This window comes from Pseudophryne corroboree, chromosome 7 (genome assembly GCF_028390025.1).
Source record: "Pseudophryne corroboree isolate aPseCor3 chromosome 7, aPseCor3.hap2, whole genome shotgun sequence".
In the NCBI taxonomy this organism is placed as follows: Eukaryota; Metazoa; Chordata; class Amphibia; order Anura; family Myobatrachidae; genus Pseudophryne; species Pseudophryne corroboree.
Window position 1 is genome coordinate 273,598,188 of NC_086450.1, and position 16,256 is coordinate 273,614,443.

A 16,256-nucleotide genomic window follows, 5' to 3' on the forward strand; every position below is an offset into this window, starting at 1 on the left:
GAACCCGTGACTGCCTTGGTTTCTATAGGACTTTCAGCCATCATCATATGGGATTCATTTACTCAAAGCTTACCATTGAAAAGAGGTGGCACCTCAACAGTTCATATTTGAAGCCAAGACCAAGTAGACCTCACACATTTTTTCAAGTGTGTGAGAATATTAGAGAACACTAGATACTACTTGTTTCCAGATGCGGGAGCACTCATAACATCACAACGAGACCATGGGTTTCCACAAGAAAATTCTGGGAAATTCTCTCAGAGTCTAGGATACAGAGTTCCTGGTGTCATCAGGTGTGGGATATATCTACCTGCGGTCAAACCATACTGAGTATGCCCAACCTCGTCTGATCTTGGAAGCCAAGCACTGTGGGTCAGGTCAGTACCTGATTGGGAGACCACCAGGGAATACCGGGTACTGCAGGTATTTTTATCCAAACCCAGGACACAGGACCTGGAATCACTATCCTCCACCTTTTCCCCTTCTTTTTGTTTATTCCTGATACAGTCAGGAATTAGAGTTGAGCCTGGTACATATCACACTGTTTGATTTTTTCTTTCCGGTTATATTTTCACTACATGTTATACTGTTACAATTTCAGGAAGAAAACTTCATACAAACACATAAGATTTACATCATTTTCATTATTGGAGACACACACATATTTTCGCTCATAGAGCCATTATGCCAAACTGTTATTATATCATGTGATTTATTCAGATAATATTATAGCAATTATAATTTTTGATTATTAGAATTTTTCCTTTTTCTTTCTTTTTTTTGCCTCATAGCCAATATTTTATGAAGGTTGATAATAAAAGTTATATTTTAAACAGAACCCATTATTCCATTTTCAATAAAAGTGTGCCCCAGAAAAGACACATAGTCTTTCTTTTTTCTCTTGGCTCCGGTACTATACGGGAACCAATCCTTTTTTGTTGTGTTTATTCCTCTTTTTTTTTAATAACTATAGTGTGTGACTATGCACCATAACCATGTATATCCTTATCCATTACGTACTTATCTAGCCCATTCTTAAAAGTGTTGACAAAGTCTGCCATTACTACTCTCTCAGGCAGGGAGTTCCAAACACGTATTGTCCTTACAGTGAAGAAACCTTTATGTCTCTGTGTGCAAAAGCTCCTCTCCACTAACCTAAGCGGGTGATCACGTGTCCTCTGTGTTGATCTTACCAAAAACAGATCCCCCACAAGCTCTGTGTATTGTCCCCTTATATTTTTGTAAATATTGATCATGTCCCCTCTTAGTCTCCTCTTTTCCGGTGTAAACACGCCTAGCCTATGTAAGCCTTTCCTCATATTCCAGCATCTCTGTCCCCTTAATTAATTTGGTCACCCACTTATGAAACTTTTCTAGTTCCAGGATATCCTTTTTGTAGTATGGTGCCCAAAATTGAGCACAGTATTCAAGATGTGGCCTCACTAGGAATTTATATAATGGGAGTATAACACTCTCATCCATTTGCCTCTCAGGATGCAACCTTTAGCTGCAATGGCCTCCTTTCAGCTTAGGAGCATTCCCTCCCTATTACTTACCCTCAATAACTCTTTCCTTTGAGGTCCATGGGATCCACAGGGCACCCACCTTGACACACCAAGCTTCAGTGGGTTACTTTTCTTGGTCACCAGTTCACTTCTCCTACTAGTGAGAGTGTGTGTCCTGTGTGTACCATTCTTCCTTCTCTCCTCTCCAGCTCCTGCTTTGAGCTTGTTAACTTAAACTGAAGAGCCTGAGCTGTGGGCAGGGTATGAGGGGAGAGGGACTCAGTGCATCCTCGGAGGCTCAAAGCTCAAGTGTTTTTCTTGAGCCAGCTCATTTTGTATTTTATGTTTGTCCACAGCAGCACACATAGATATGTGAATACTGCGGGGGCTCTAAATCTATATATGTGGTGTGTATAAGGCATTTTGTGTGCTGTATCTGCCTACTTCCTGTAGTTGATTGGATGGGAGTGGTGTGAGGGGTGTCTCTGCTATATAAGTAGTCCATGAGGCAGTGTGCATTATGGGCTGCTGGGTGAACTCATGTTGTGAAGTTTTTTCTCTTTACAAAGATTCTAAGTGAACTGAAACATCAACATGCTGCCATTTGGATTTCAGCCAACTCTCACATTTGAGATGCATCTGTAAGGTACAATAAACTGTGTGTTGGAGCAAAGTGGTGAGTGCCTGTACTATTGGATTGGATATTTACGGACTCTTGTGGCCCATTATGGAGCACTGCCCAGTATAATACAAAAGCTATGAGGGTGGATTATATATACTGTACATATATATATATATATATATATATATATATAAATATATATATATATATATATATATATCTATCTATCAGATAGAAGCAAGAAGTCATACTCCTGGCATCAGATTCTTGCAAGTTTTGGATTCTATTTAAGGGACCCATGGTGGTGACAGTGCTCCATTTCACTCTGTGTCAGCATACTGCTTCATGCTGTGCTGTGCTCTGCTGATTCAAGAGGCTGTGTCCAGACTCCAGAATAATGGATGTATGTACAAGGCACACTGCTGTATGCTGTGCTGTACTCTGCTAGTTTAAGTGGCTGTGCTGTGTCCAGATTCAATATGTGGCTGCTGTGTCCAGCAGGGACATGCAGTCAGGTGAGGCAGGGGAGGCAATGCCTCCCCTGTCATTAATAATAACAATTTTTAAAATACTACAAAGAAGATACTTATGACACAGCTACTGTGTCATAAGTATTTAAGTATTTGCTTTATCCTTTATGTTAATAATTTTTGGGGGGTTTTAAATGTGTGTCTGAAGCACAGCTCTCGGTGCCTTCCGATACCAATGGGAAAGGGCTGGAAGCAGGGGGCAGGGCCAATCATTGGGCAGTAAATTCCCATTTAAAAAAGCCTTGGAAGAGACACCTCCTAGAAGTGCCTCTTTGACAGGGGCGTGCTTTCAGCTCATATGAAAGCACGGCCCCTGTCATTGAGGCTGATATGATTGGGCAGTAGGTAGGACCAGTCCAGCCGAGCAGCAAAGCTGTGTTCGGCGGCAGGGGCGCAGCAGATTGGCCTGGCGGGATGTCAGAACAGTCTGTGCTTGGCTGGTATCTCATCTGGGGCTGCCCTTCAACAAACCGCCCCCCTTCCCGGGCAGACTGCTGTGAGCATAAGCCACCTCCCACCACGCCAGGCTTACACCAGTGGCGGCTGATAGTGCCCATCCTCCACCACTAGAGATTACTGCCACAGCATATGAAGGGAGAGCAGGGCTGCAGAGGAGGTCATGCCCTCTTCCCAGGGCCGCCCGCTGCCACAACTGACTGTCACACAGGGAGCTTGCACAGACAGCGCCAGTGTGCGCAGGGAATGTCTGTTGGCTGCAGGCCACAAACTTTGGCAGTCACCAGTGATGAGGAAGGCACTGTTGTGGGCAGCCAGGCATTGAACATAAAGAGTCTTATCATGTACTGCCCCCACACCCAACCCGATTGAAGGCCATGTCCACCCCTCTGTCCAAGCTACCCTGGACGATGCAAGCAAGAGACTGGTGTGAGCTATAGGAGCAGCGGGACCCATCACTTCCACTCAGTCTGTCCGTCCGTCTGTGTGAGCCTGCTATCAGCATGGAGGGAGCAACGGTGGCTTGGACCCGGGAGCTGTCTAAGAGGAGGTGACATCCTTTTTCAGCTTATTCTAACTTCACCGAGTCCCATCAACTACCATACTGCCCACTTCTTCCCACCACTACTCCCATCCTGCCCCCTTTCTATTATTCCCTGCCTGACCCCCTACTCTACACTACTGTTCCTCCAATCCTCTCCCCCACTTTCAACTACTATCCCTGGTCTGCCCCCCTGCTCCTCCTTTCTATCTCTCCAGTCTCCCCCAATAACTCTCGTCTCCATATTTCTCCTCTCTCTCCTATCTCCCCATGTTCCACCTCTCTCGCTACCATAAATGTATCAAAATTGACAATATATTAGACACCTGCTCATCACAAGTTTGATGAGAAGGCAGGCTGTGGGCAATGGCATCAGACTGAGATGAAGATTAGTGGCTGGGCTGTGATTTTGTAGGTCATTGGCATTGGCCCGGCAGTGGTTGGAGACATTGGCAGGACTCAACGGACATTATGGCTGCAGTGCTTCACCAGCCACTGACCTCACCGCATGCCACTGGTGTCCAGACTCAATACTAGTGGCTGTGCTGTGTCCATACAAATGGATGTGCTTTGTCCAGACTGTGGGGGTCATTTCGAGTTGATTGTAGCTGTGTTAAATTTAGCACAGCTACGATCATTCACACTGACATGTGGGGGGACGCCCAGGACAGGCAAGTCTTCCCCGCATGTCAGTGCCGCCCCCCCCTGCAGAAGTGCAAAGGCATCTTTAGCGTGCTGGCCAGGAGCTACTCGTCGCTCCCCGGCCTGCAGCGGCTGCATGCGACGTAACGCAGCCACCACGGCCCACCCCCCCAATGGTCCGGCGATGCCTGCGTTGGCCGGACCGCTCCCCCTAAATGGCGGCTTAATGTCGCCGTCCAGCCCCCTCGCGCCCATCGACCGTCTCTGCCTCAGAGGCGATCACTATGCAATGACGGCTGCCATGCGCTGAACCATTGCGGAGCTGGCGCATGCGCAGTTCCGACCCGATCGCTGCGCTGTGACAAACTGCAGCAAGCGATCGGGTTGGAATGACCCCCTCTGTACAAGTGGCTTTGCTGTGTCCAGACTCTATACAAGTGTTTGTGCTGTGCCCATTTGGTTATGCTGTGTCCATTAAGTGTCTGTTCTGTGTCCATACAGGTGTGGCTGTCCAGTGTCTGTATGCTCCAGTGCTGCCGATACACCTGTCCAGTGTCCATCCACTCCAGTGCTAATGACACAAATGTCCAGTGCCAGTGTCCATCCGCTCAAATGCTGACGACACACCTGTCTATTGCCCATCAGCTCCAGTGTAAAAAAAAGTAAAGTTTAAGAAAAGTTAAAAAAAGTTTAAAAATGTTACCCCACTGTGTATCCATAACACACAAGTACTGTAACTCTACAGGCTGTACCCCACTGTGTATCCAGAATGTACAAGTACTGTGTCTCTGCAGGCTGTACCCCATTGTGTATCCATAACATAAAAGTACTGTGGCTCCACAGGCTGCACACTACTGTGTATCCATAATGTTCAAATTCTGTGACTCTGCAGGCCATACCCCACTGTGCATCCATAATGTACAAGTATTGTGATTCCACAGGCTGTAACCCACTGCAATCACATACGTGGTGGGACTCCACAGGGTAATTTGTCGACAAGTTTAAAAAAAGTAAAAAAAAAGTTTAAAAAAAAGTGTTTTTTTTTGTGCTGTACCCCACTGTGTATCCATTACATATAAATACTATGACTCCACAGGCCATACCCCACTGTGTATCCATAACATACTGTACAAGTTCTGTGATCTCCTAGACCGTACCCCACTGTGTATCCATAATGTACAAGTACTGTAACACAGCAGGACGTACCCCAATGTATCTACATTAGTGACGTGACTATGCAGTGTCATTTGTGAACAAAGTTTAAAATAAAGTTTCTAAAAAGTGAAAAAAATTTTTTTTGTGCTGTAATCCACTGTGGATCCGTAACATACAAGTACTGTGATTCCACAGGCCGTACCCCACTATGTATCCATAATGTACAAATACTGTGACTCCATAGGCCATTGCCTAACTGCTTATTCATAATGTACAAGTACTGTGACAACACAGGCCGTGCCCCACTGTGTATCCATAACATATAAATACTGTGACTCCACAGTGAGTGGTGATTTAACAATAAAAAGGTTCAAGTAAATAAATAATACTCTTAAACTGTAGTTAATTTTGTACAACCTGAGTGTGTTCATCAATATAGATCATGATCATCAGTCAAGAGAAGAAGCACTGCAGCAACCAGTCACGTGTGCTCAAGGTCAGGGGCGGATTGGGAACAAAAAGCGGCCCTGGAAAAATTTGTACTAGTGGCCCCACATGGGCAGCACCAGAGGTGTAAGGTCTAGCCATGGGCCATGGCAGCAGCACCCTCCCCCCAAGACTTTCCAGATAGTGGGCATGTCCAGCATCAAGGGGGAAGTTAAAAAGAAATAAAATTAAATATTATGAGCACATTATATGATACACCTTCAGAATTTAGGAAACTATATAATTCTTTAGAAAGATATTTTCTTGCTTATTACACCAACCGTATCCAAATCACTATTCACTCAATCTTATATATCAGCCAAGCAGGCAGACAGAGCATACACTAGATCATCTGCAATCACAGGCTAAGTGGCAAAGTAATTTTCATATATGCAAATTATTTTGCATCTTATTCATTATGTCTATAAAAAGGACCATATGTCCTCAAACAAAACAGGCCCCACAGGTGCGTCGGCCCACCAGGAATCTTCCCTGTAAACCCTATGGCCAATCCGCCTCTGCTCAAGGTTTTCTTTTATGTCTGTGTGGTTTATCTTTTGATGTATTACTTAAATCTTCTGTATTATGTGCATTGTTTGAGTTCAAGATGGTGCCACGGATGGCTACCTCTGTGCTGCTCTTGCAAGCAGCCTTCTTTTTACATGTATTTAATGTCTAATATGTCGAGTCTATCATGCAGTTTGAATGTGCAGTATGAACTCATACGTGTAATGTTTGTAATGTATGCTACGTTCGTCCCCCTTCTTATGCTATGTATTCTCCCTTTATGTTGCTGCTTGGCAATGCATTGTGCAACAAAAAAATCCTAGTGTACGTGAGTACACATGGCCAATAAAGCTGATTCTGATTCTGGCAATGAACTAGTCCTTCAACGTCATCTAAAACTGATGCTCTAGGGCAGGCATTCCCAACCGCGGTCCTCAAGGCACACCAACAGTGCAGGTTTTAGTGATATCCAGGCTGCAGCACAGATGGTTAAATCAAAATAACTGAGGTACTAATTAAGTCACTTGTGCTGAAGCCTGGATATCACTAAAACCTGCACTGTTAGTGTGCCTTGAGGACCGTGGTTGGGAAACACTGCTCTAGGGCATAGAGGGTTTAAATCATGGCACCTACAATAATAAAAAAAAAACAATATACAGTAGTACAGAAAAAAACCTCTCTACTAAATGGAAAGTTTAATGCAGAAAAACTTAAAATTACCAACATGCCATTCAGCAAATACAGTGGCATAGAAAGTCTCAGGTCTTGGCCTTTATTTATAAGTGCTGGTTCTGCAAATGTCAGTGAGGCTTTTTCTTCTGCCTCTCATGATGATAATAAAAATAACAACAGCATCAGCTAGCTCTCTTTTCTCACCTACATTCCAGAACCTGCAATGTCCACCACCAACACCTTCATCCTCAATATCTTCAGTAATGATCAGAGGTAGTCCTGCATACAATTTGTTAAGGTCACTGACTCCTCCCCTATCCAGGATTCCTCAGAAGAATCCTTCAGCACTAGGCATGCTGCTTCTGCTGCTTGGGATGGATCTTCATCCCAGAAGGGAACCAAGAAGATTACTATTTTAAAAAAATTGACTGTGAACAGTGAAATGGGAAGCAAGTATGACAATTAATACCCAGTTGCACAGCGGATCACTGACGCCATCACTGCTATGCTAGTATTAGATCTGAGGCCAATATCCACCATTAATGCAGTGGGTTTTACACAGTTAATTGAAGTCCTTTTCCTCCTGTCACAAATTCCATCTTGGATCCATTTTTTTAATGAAAATACATTCCTTGCCACTACCAGGACATTAAAAAAACTAATTAATGGCCTCCAAAATACCTTTTTAACCACTGTCCACTTAACCACAGACATGTGGAAAAGTGGTAGTTGGTAATCTAAAGATAACATGACTGTAACAGCCCCCTGTGTGGGTGAATCACCTTCAGCAGCAGCAACAGTATCTAACAAACAATGCTAGTTCATTCAGAGGCAGGCTACTTTCTCTATCATTGGCTTCAATAAGAGACATACAGATGGGTCCACGGTTATCTTCGCTAGTTTTCTGTGCCTAGGCACAACATGGTTTATTAACATAAACCCTTCATCTATTGTTCTCAGCTGCAATACAATACAGAGAACAATACAGCAGGGGATTAAGTCATTACAGCAGGGGATTAAGTCCGATTGCCTAGTCTCAGTCAATCCTATTAAAGTTCAAAATAAACATGGACCCATCTGTACTGCTTATAAATTCTTATAAAACCTAAGGAATGTCATAGAAAAATGGCTTACCCTACTTGGACTCGGATTTGCTCACACAATCAATTTAGTAGTGCAAGGTTTGTTTCAAACAATTTTTCTTTATTGATGCATGCATAGATTACAGATCAGTAGCAATTTTGATATTTATGGCATTGGGTAACATATTACTTATGAAAAACAAATGTAACATACATGACAATGGCATTATGTGATGTATTACAGTATTAATCACACATGTATGTATCAAAAATTATGCAGAATGTAAGCTATGTCAATATCATGTATTTTATAAGATCTGGGCCTGCAAATCACAGTCATCTGGAGGTGTTAGGGTCAATAGTTATCAGGGAATCTTAAGCACAAATTTATGTTTAAATACTACAGAGTACCTCGGAAACATTTCCATAATTGGTTTTCTAAGTTGTGGGGATAAAGTGGCAATATAGTTTTCCCATGTGTCAAATATGCACTCTGTAATTTTTTATTTTTTTCAGTGAAACTTCTAGCCAATCCATTCTAGAGATTTACAGGAGATGTAGTCTGTGGAATGAAAACGTTTGGCAATTTTAAGCATTCAGCCACAGCATGAAGGAGATTACAACATCTGGAAGAACAGTTCAATTTGCCCTGCCACTAACTGAAGAAAGAGGTAGTAACCAGGTGGACTTCCTCCCTTTATATGATTCAGCGGATAGAACAGCAAAAAGCCATCCACAGCTATACAATAAGTCATGACATTTGGAGAAGAGGGGGAGTGTACCTTAGTTCATCACAGTAGAGAATACTTCTGTCTTGTGCAAGGTGCTCCAAGACTATGAAGTGGCTACCTGAGAAGTAAGTTCATATACTGCTAGTTTAACTTAAGTGATTTCCCCTAATTAGGCTCTTGGAAAATCTGTTGGAGAAATTGAAGGAGGAGAAGAAATGAACTGATACCGCAAAGTATGTCAGACTTGTAGATCAAGTCCTTTTATTCGCTTTTGCCAGAATCCAAGGGTTGCTAAAATTATGAAATCGGATCACTACATTTTGGTGACCGTGCTTGTGCCTAAGTTTAAGTCATATATTGTGTCTTTCTTTCCAATTGACCCAGATCTTAAGGGATGCAAAGAGCTTCTGGTGAGCAAGTTGACAGATTAAGTGGTACACAACACAGCATCTCCTCCTTCAGTTTCTTCAGCAGCTGCCAGGAAAAACTCGGCTTTCCCAAAGTCCATGTGGTGATGCAGAGGCATCAACACAAAATGTTGACATTTGGTTGGATCTAAAGAATAGCTTAAACATAGTGACACCTCTACCATAACTCCATCTGGTACGGTCACCATCCTAAAATGTCATGTAGTCCCTTTGACTACTGGAAAGAATAATAAACAATTTGGAGGCCCATAAACAATCTGTCTTTGCATTACTTAAGTTGCCCTCCCTTTCAGCACAGAAATGAACCTTATCTGAGGCTACTTCCTCAAAATGTTGAAAATATGATTTTTATAAAAATTAACTACAAATTCCTTTATAAAGACCTTTACCGGCAATTACATAAAAGTACAGAGACTTCTGTAATTGTGGATTCCAGCCAGGATGAATTGATATTGTGTGAGGATGATGTACACACTGATGAGGGTGAGGATGAGGTTGGTAGTGATGATGACATTTTGCCACTGCAGAGGTGTTAGCTTAGTTGCCTTAAGCCCACTGTATTGTGATGTCCAAACAAACTAAGCACTTCAGCCACAAAAGTGGAAGTCCTTGTCGATGAAGCGCTTGGTTTGTTAAACTGTTCATTTTCTTTTTAATATCCAACATAAGGGAGAGTGGGGGGGAACAGTTCCATCTTGCGCCACAATTCATTTCCACCACTGCTGTGCTTGTTTGTTAGATGTGCTATAAAGTGCTGTGTGTTTGTGCCACTGCTCTGTCACTTAGAAACCAGCCAGCTTGCTGCAGCTTTTGACATAACTCAGATGTAAACAATACTGTGAGTTGTAAGGTGGTCAAAATGTCCTCAAAATGAGTTGAAATATTAATGTTATGGGGGTTAAAAATACTCAAGGAACAAAAAAAGGGGCAAATTATGTGATTTTTGTAAATTCTTTGAAAAAACCCCAAAACTGTTCATGACCGATTGAATTAGAACCAAAACCAGCAGAAATGGTCTGGCACACATCTCTTATATATAGGGTTATAGGGTATAGTGCAACTACTGAGCACACACTACTGATCTGCTGGAGGGTCTTATATGCATATGAACTCCTGTTAGACCTGAGTATCCGAGCTTTTTGTCCAAGCATTTGACTCATAAGGCCTAATCTAATACTCATCTGTATACCCCAGTGGTGTATGGTTTTGTTTCAAGTATCCTGAACACTTATTTGCTATTTCACTGACTCACTATCAGTACTTACCAAGCTTTCGAGATGTACCCCTGATGAAGTCTTGGAGTAAGACAAAACGCGTTGCATTGTATCTTTCTGTAACACCACTCTCCGTATTTCCAATAAGGAGAAGTAGGAGTCCGTAAAGATAATTCTACATGTCCTCTGTACAACTGATTGGTGTCATTTGTCAAAAAAGGATACTTTATAATATCTGTACTATTGCTTGTGCTTTTATGTTTTAATACATTTTATATAGAACATGTTATTATGATCTTTTAAAATATCTCTAACAGACATATCTGTGAGATCTCTTTAGAGTCCGGTTTAATTATTGGGAAACAATACAGCCCAAGGGCGCCCATTACTCTATTGTTATATATTCCACATTTTTAGTTCCTCCTAACAAGGAACTTAGTGGAATTTGGCAGCCTAATTCAGTTTCTATACATTTGTTTGTGTGAAAACGCAGGAGGAGAGTAACTGGTTTGATATATATATATATATATATATATATTAGAGATGAGCTGGTTCGGTTCGTCGAGATCCAAACCCCCCCGAACTTCACCTATTTTACACGGTACCGAAGCAGCCTCGGATCTTCCCGCCTTGCTCGAATAACCCGAATGCGGCCGAACGTCATCATCCCGCTGTCGGGTTCTCGCGAGATTCGTAATCTATATAAAGAGCCGGCGTTGCCGCCATTTTCACTCGTGCATTGGAGATTGAACGGAGAGGACGTGGCTACGTTCTCTGCCTGAAAAGCTCCATATCTGTGCTCAGTGTTCTGCAAATATCTGTGCTCAGTGTCCTGCAAATATCTGTGCTCATTGTGCTGCAAATATCTACGTTCTCTGCCTGAAAAGCTCCATATCTGTGCTCAGTGTGCTGCAAATATCTGTGCTCAGTGTGCTGCATTTTGGTGACACTGCAAGTATCCATTCCATATCTGTGCTGCATTTTTGTGAGCAGTATATATAGTAGTACAGTGCAGCATTTTGGTGACCAACAGTATATAGTTGTACAGTACAGTAGGCCATTGCTGTATCTTGCAGCTCTGTGTCACTGCAAGTATACATTCCATATCTGTGCTGCATTTTTGTTAGCAGTATATATAGTAGTACAGTGCAGCATTTTGGTGACCAACAGTATATAGTTGTTCAGTACAGTAGGCCATTGCAATTGATATAATAATATTACTGGCATTTAATTCCACACATTAAAAAATGGAGAACAAAAATGTGGAGGGTGAAATAGGGAAAGATCAAGATCCACTTCCACCTAGTGCTGAAGCTGCTGCCACTAGTCATGGCAGAGATTCAATGCCATCAATGTCGTCTGCCAAGGCCGATGCCCAATGTCATAGTAGAGAGAATGTAAAATCCAAAAAACTAAAGTTCGTAAAATGACCCAAAAATCTAAATTAAAAGCGTCTGAGGAGAAGCGTAAACTTGCCAATATGCAATTTACGACATGGAGTGGCAAGGAACGGCTGAGGCCCTGGCCTATGTTCATGGCTAGTGGTTCAGCTTCACATGAGGATGGAAGCACTCATCCTCCCACTAGAAAACTGAAAAGAGTTAAGATGGCAAAAGCACAGCAAAGAACTGTGCATTCTTCTAAATCACAAATCCCCAAGGAGAGTCCAATTGTGTCGGTTGCGATGCCTGACCTTCCCAACACTGGACGGGAAGAGGTGGCTCCTTCCACCATTTGCACGCCCCCTAGAAGTGCTGGAAGTAGCACCCACAGTCCAGTTCCTGATAGTCAAATTGAAGATGTCACTGTTGAAGTACAGCAGGATGAGGATATGGGTGTTGCTGGCGCTGAGGAGGAAATTGACAAGGAGGATTCTGATGGTGAGGTGGTTTGTTTAAGTCAGGCACCCGGGAAGACACCTGTTGTCCATGGGATGAATCTAGCCATTGACATGCCTGGTCAAATTACAAAAAAAAAAATCACCTCTTAGGTGTGGAATTATTTTAACAGAAATGCGGACAACAGGTGTCAAGCCATGTGTTGCCTTTGTAAAGCTGTAATAAGTAGGGGTAAGGACGTTAACCACCTAGGAACATCCTCCCATATACGTCACCTGGATCGCATTCATCAGAAGTCATTGACAAGTTCAAAAACTTTGGGTGACAGCGGAAGCAGTCCGCTGACAACTAAATCCCTTCCTCTTGTACCCAAGCTACTGTAAACCACACCACCAACTCCCTCAGTGTCAATTTCCTCATTAGACAGAAACGCCAATAGTCCTGCAGGCCATGTCACTGGCAAGTCTGACGAGTCCTCTCCTGACTGGGATTCCTCCGATGGTTCCTTGAGTGTAACGGGTGGTATTCATGTGACCACCGGTCAGCTGACCGACAGTCACATGACCTCCTCCACGAGCCCGACGGCTCACTATCCTGATGGTCGGCATGGCGACCAACAGGGACTATTTCCACTCGTGGGTGTCCACGACACCCATAGAGTGGGAATAGAACCCGTGGCGACCGCAGGTCGCCACCGAGCCCGCAGCGTGGCGAGCGCAGCGTGGCGAGCGCAGCGAGCCCGCAAGGGGCTTGCTGCACTCGCCCCTCCCCGCCGGGATCCCGGCGTCGGTATGCTGCCGGGATCCCGGCGTCGTTAAGCTGACTGGCGGTCAGGAGACCGCCGATCACCAGTACTACACCCGAGTGTAACGCCTACTGCTGCTGTCGCTGCTGTTGTTGCTGCTGGGAGTCGATCATCATCCCAGAGGTTAAGTCGGAAGACCACTTGTACTACTTCCAGTAAGCAATTGACTGTCCAACAGTCTTTTGCAAGGAAGATGAAATATCACAGCAGTCATCCTGTTGCAAAGCGGATAACTCAGGCCTTGGCAGCTGTGTTGGTGTTAGACGTGCGTCCGGTATCCGGCGTTAGTTCACAGGGACTTAGAGAATTTCTTGAGGTAGTGTGTCCCCGGTACCAAATACCATCTAAGTTCCACTTCTCTAGTCAGGCAATACCGAGAATGTACACAGACGTCAGAAAAAGACTCACCAGTGTCCTAAAAAATGCAGATGTACCCAATGTCCACTTAACCACGGACATGTGGACAAGTGGAGCAGGGCAGACTCAGGACTATATGACTGTGACAGCCCACTAGGTAGATGTATTGCCTTCAGCAGCAACAATAGCAGTGGCGGCACCAGTAGCAGCATCTCGCAAATGCCAACTCGTTCCTATTCAGGCTACGCTATGTATCACCGCTTTCCATAAGAGTCACACAGCTGACAACCTCTTACGGAAACTGAGGAACATCATCGCAGAATGGCTTACCCAAATTGGATTCTCCTGGGGATTTGTGACATCGGACAATGCCACCAATATTGTGCGTGCATTACATGTGGGCAAATTCCAGCACGTCCCATGTTTTACACATACATTGAATTTGGTGGTGCAGATTTTTTTTTTTAAATGACAGGGGCGTGCAAGAGATGCTGTCGGTGTCCCAAAGAATTGCGGGCCACTTTCGGCATTCAGCCACCGCGTGCCGAAGACTAGAGCACCAGCAAACACTCCTGAACCTGCCCCGCCATCATCTGAAGCAAGAGGTGGTAACGAGGTGGAATTTAACCCTTTATATGCTTCAGAGGATGGAGGAGCAGCAAAAGGCCATTCAAGCCTATACATCTGCCTACGATATAGGCAAAGGAGGGGGAATGCACCTGACTCAAGCGCAGTGGAGAATGATTTCAATGTTGTGCAAGGTTCTGCAACCCTTTGAACTTGCCACACGTGAAGTCAGTTCAGACACTGCCAGCCTGAGTCAGGTTATTCCCCTCATTAGGCTTTTGCAGAAGCAGCTGGAGAGATTGAAGGAGGACTTAAAACGGAGCGATTCCACTAGGCATGTGGGACTTGTGGATGGAGCCCTTAATTCGCTTAACCAGGATTTACGGGTGGTCAATCTGTTGAAATCAAAGCACTACATTTTGGCCACCGTGCTCGATCCTAGGTTTAAAGCCTACATTGTATCTCTCTTTCCGGCAGACACAAGTCTGCAGAGGTTCAAAGATCTGCTGGTGAGACACTTGTCAACTCAAGCGGAACGTGACCCGTCAACAGCTCCTCCTTCACATTCTCCCACAACTGGGGCTGTGAGGAAAAGGCTAAGAATTCCGAGCCCACCCGCTGGCGGTGATGCAGGGCAGCCTGGAGCGAGTGCTGACATCTGGTCTAGACTGAAGGACCTGCCAACGATTACTGACATGTCGTCTACTGTCACTGCATATGATTCTGTCACCATTGAAAGAATGGTGGAGGATTATATGAGTGACAGCATCCTAGTAGGCACGTCAGACAGTCCATACGTATACTGGCAGGGAAAAGAGGCAATTTGGAGGCAATTGCACAAACTGGCTTTATTTAACCTAAGTTGCCCCTCCTCCAGTGTGTACTCCGAAAGAGTGTTTAGTGCAGCCGGTCACCTTGTCTGCGATCGGCGTACGAGGTTACTTCCACAAAATGTGGAGAAGATGATGTTCATCAAAATGAATTATAATCAATTTCTCCTTGGAGACATTCACCATCAATTGCCTCCAGAAAGTACACAGGGACCTGAGATGGTGGATTCCAGTTGGGACGAATTAATACTCTGTGAGGAGGGGGATGTGCACAGTGAAAGGGGTGAGGAATCGTAGGATGATGATGAGGGGGACATCTTGCCTGGGTAGAGCCAGTTTGAGCAAGGAGAGATTGATTGCTTCTTTTTTTGGTGGGGGCCCAAACCAACCAGTCATTTCATCCACAGTTGTGTGGCAGACCCTGTGGCTGAAATGATGGGTTTGTTAAAGTGTGCATGTCCTGTTTATACAACATAAGGGTGGGTGGGAGGGCCCAAGGACAATTCCATCTTGCACACCTTTTTATATTTTATTTATCTTTGCATCATGTGATGTTTGGGGCCAATTTTTTTAAGTGCCATCCTTTCTGACACTGCAGTGCCACTCCTAGATGGGCCAGGTGTTTGTGCCGCCCACTTGGGTCGCTTAGCTTAGTCATCCAGCGACCTCTGTGCAAATTTTAGGACTAAAAATAATATTGTCAGATGTTCAGAATAGATTAAAAATGAGTGGAAATTATGGTTATTGAGGTTAATAATACTATAGGATCAAAATTACCCCAAAATTCTATGATTTAAGCTGTTTTTGAGGGGTTTTTGAAAAAAAAAACACCCTAATCCAAAACACACCCGAATCCGACAAAAAATTTTCAGGGAGGTTTTACCAAAACGCGTCCGAATCCAAAACACGGCCGCGGAACCGAATCCAAAACACAAAAAAATTCCAGTGCTCATCTCTGATATGTGTATATATATATATATATATATATATATATATATATAGTCCAACAAATGAACCCGCACTCGTTGCTATCACAAATGCAGCTAGATGGGTGCCTTCAGTAGAAGAATGAATAAACAAAACACAGAAAACTGCGGCACTCCGGTAGTAAACCTTGTATTGATTTACATGATCATAGTAGCAAATAAAGGTGGCGGCAACGTTTCGGTACGCGCAGGTACCGTTGTCAAGCCGCTTGCTAACAGGCTGTAAAGAGACAAACAAGATAAGCACAAAAGCACTTACGTATATACCGAACCCCCGGCGCTGAAGGAAGCCGGGTCCGGAG

The 16,256-nt window shown here is 44.0% G+C and overlaps 1 pseudogene; it reads left to right on the forward strand.

The window, feature by feature from the left end:
• Positions 1-308: 308 nt before the first annotated feature.
• On the forward strand, positions 309-426 carry LOC134946291 (5S ribosomal RNA; annotated as a pseudogene).
• Positions 427-16,256: the final 15,830 nt, after the last annotated feature.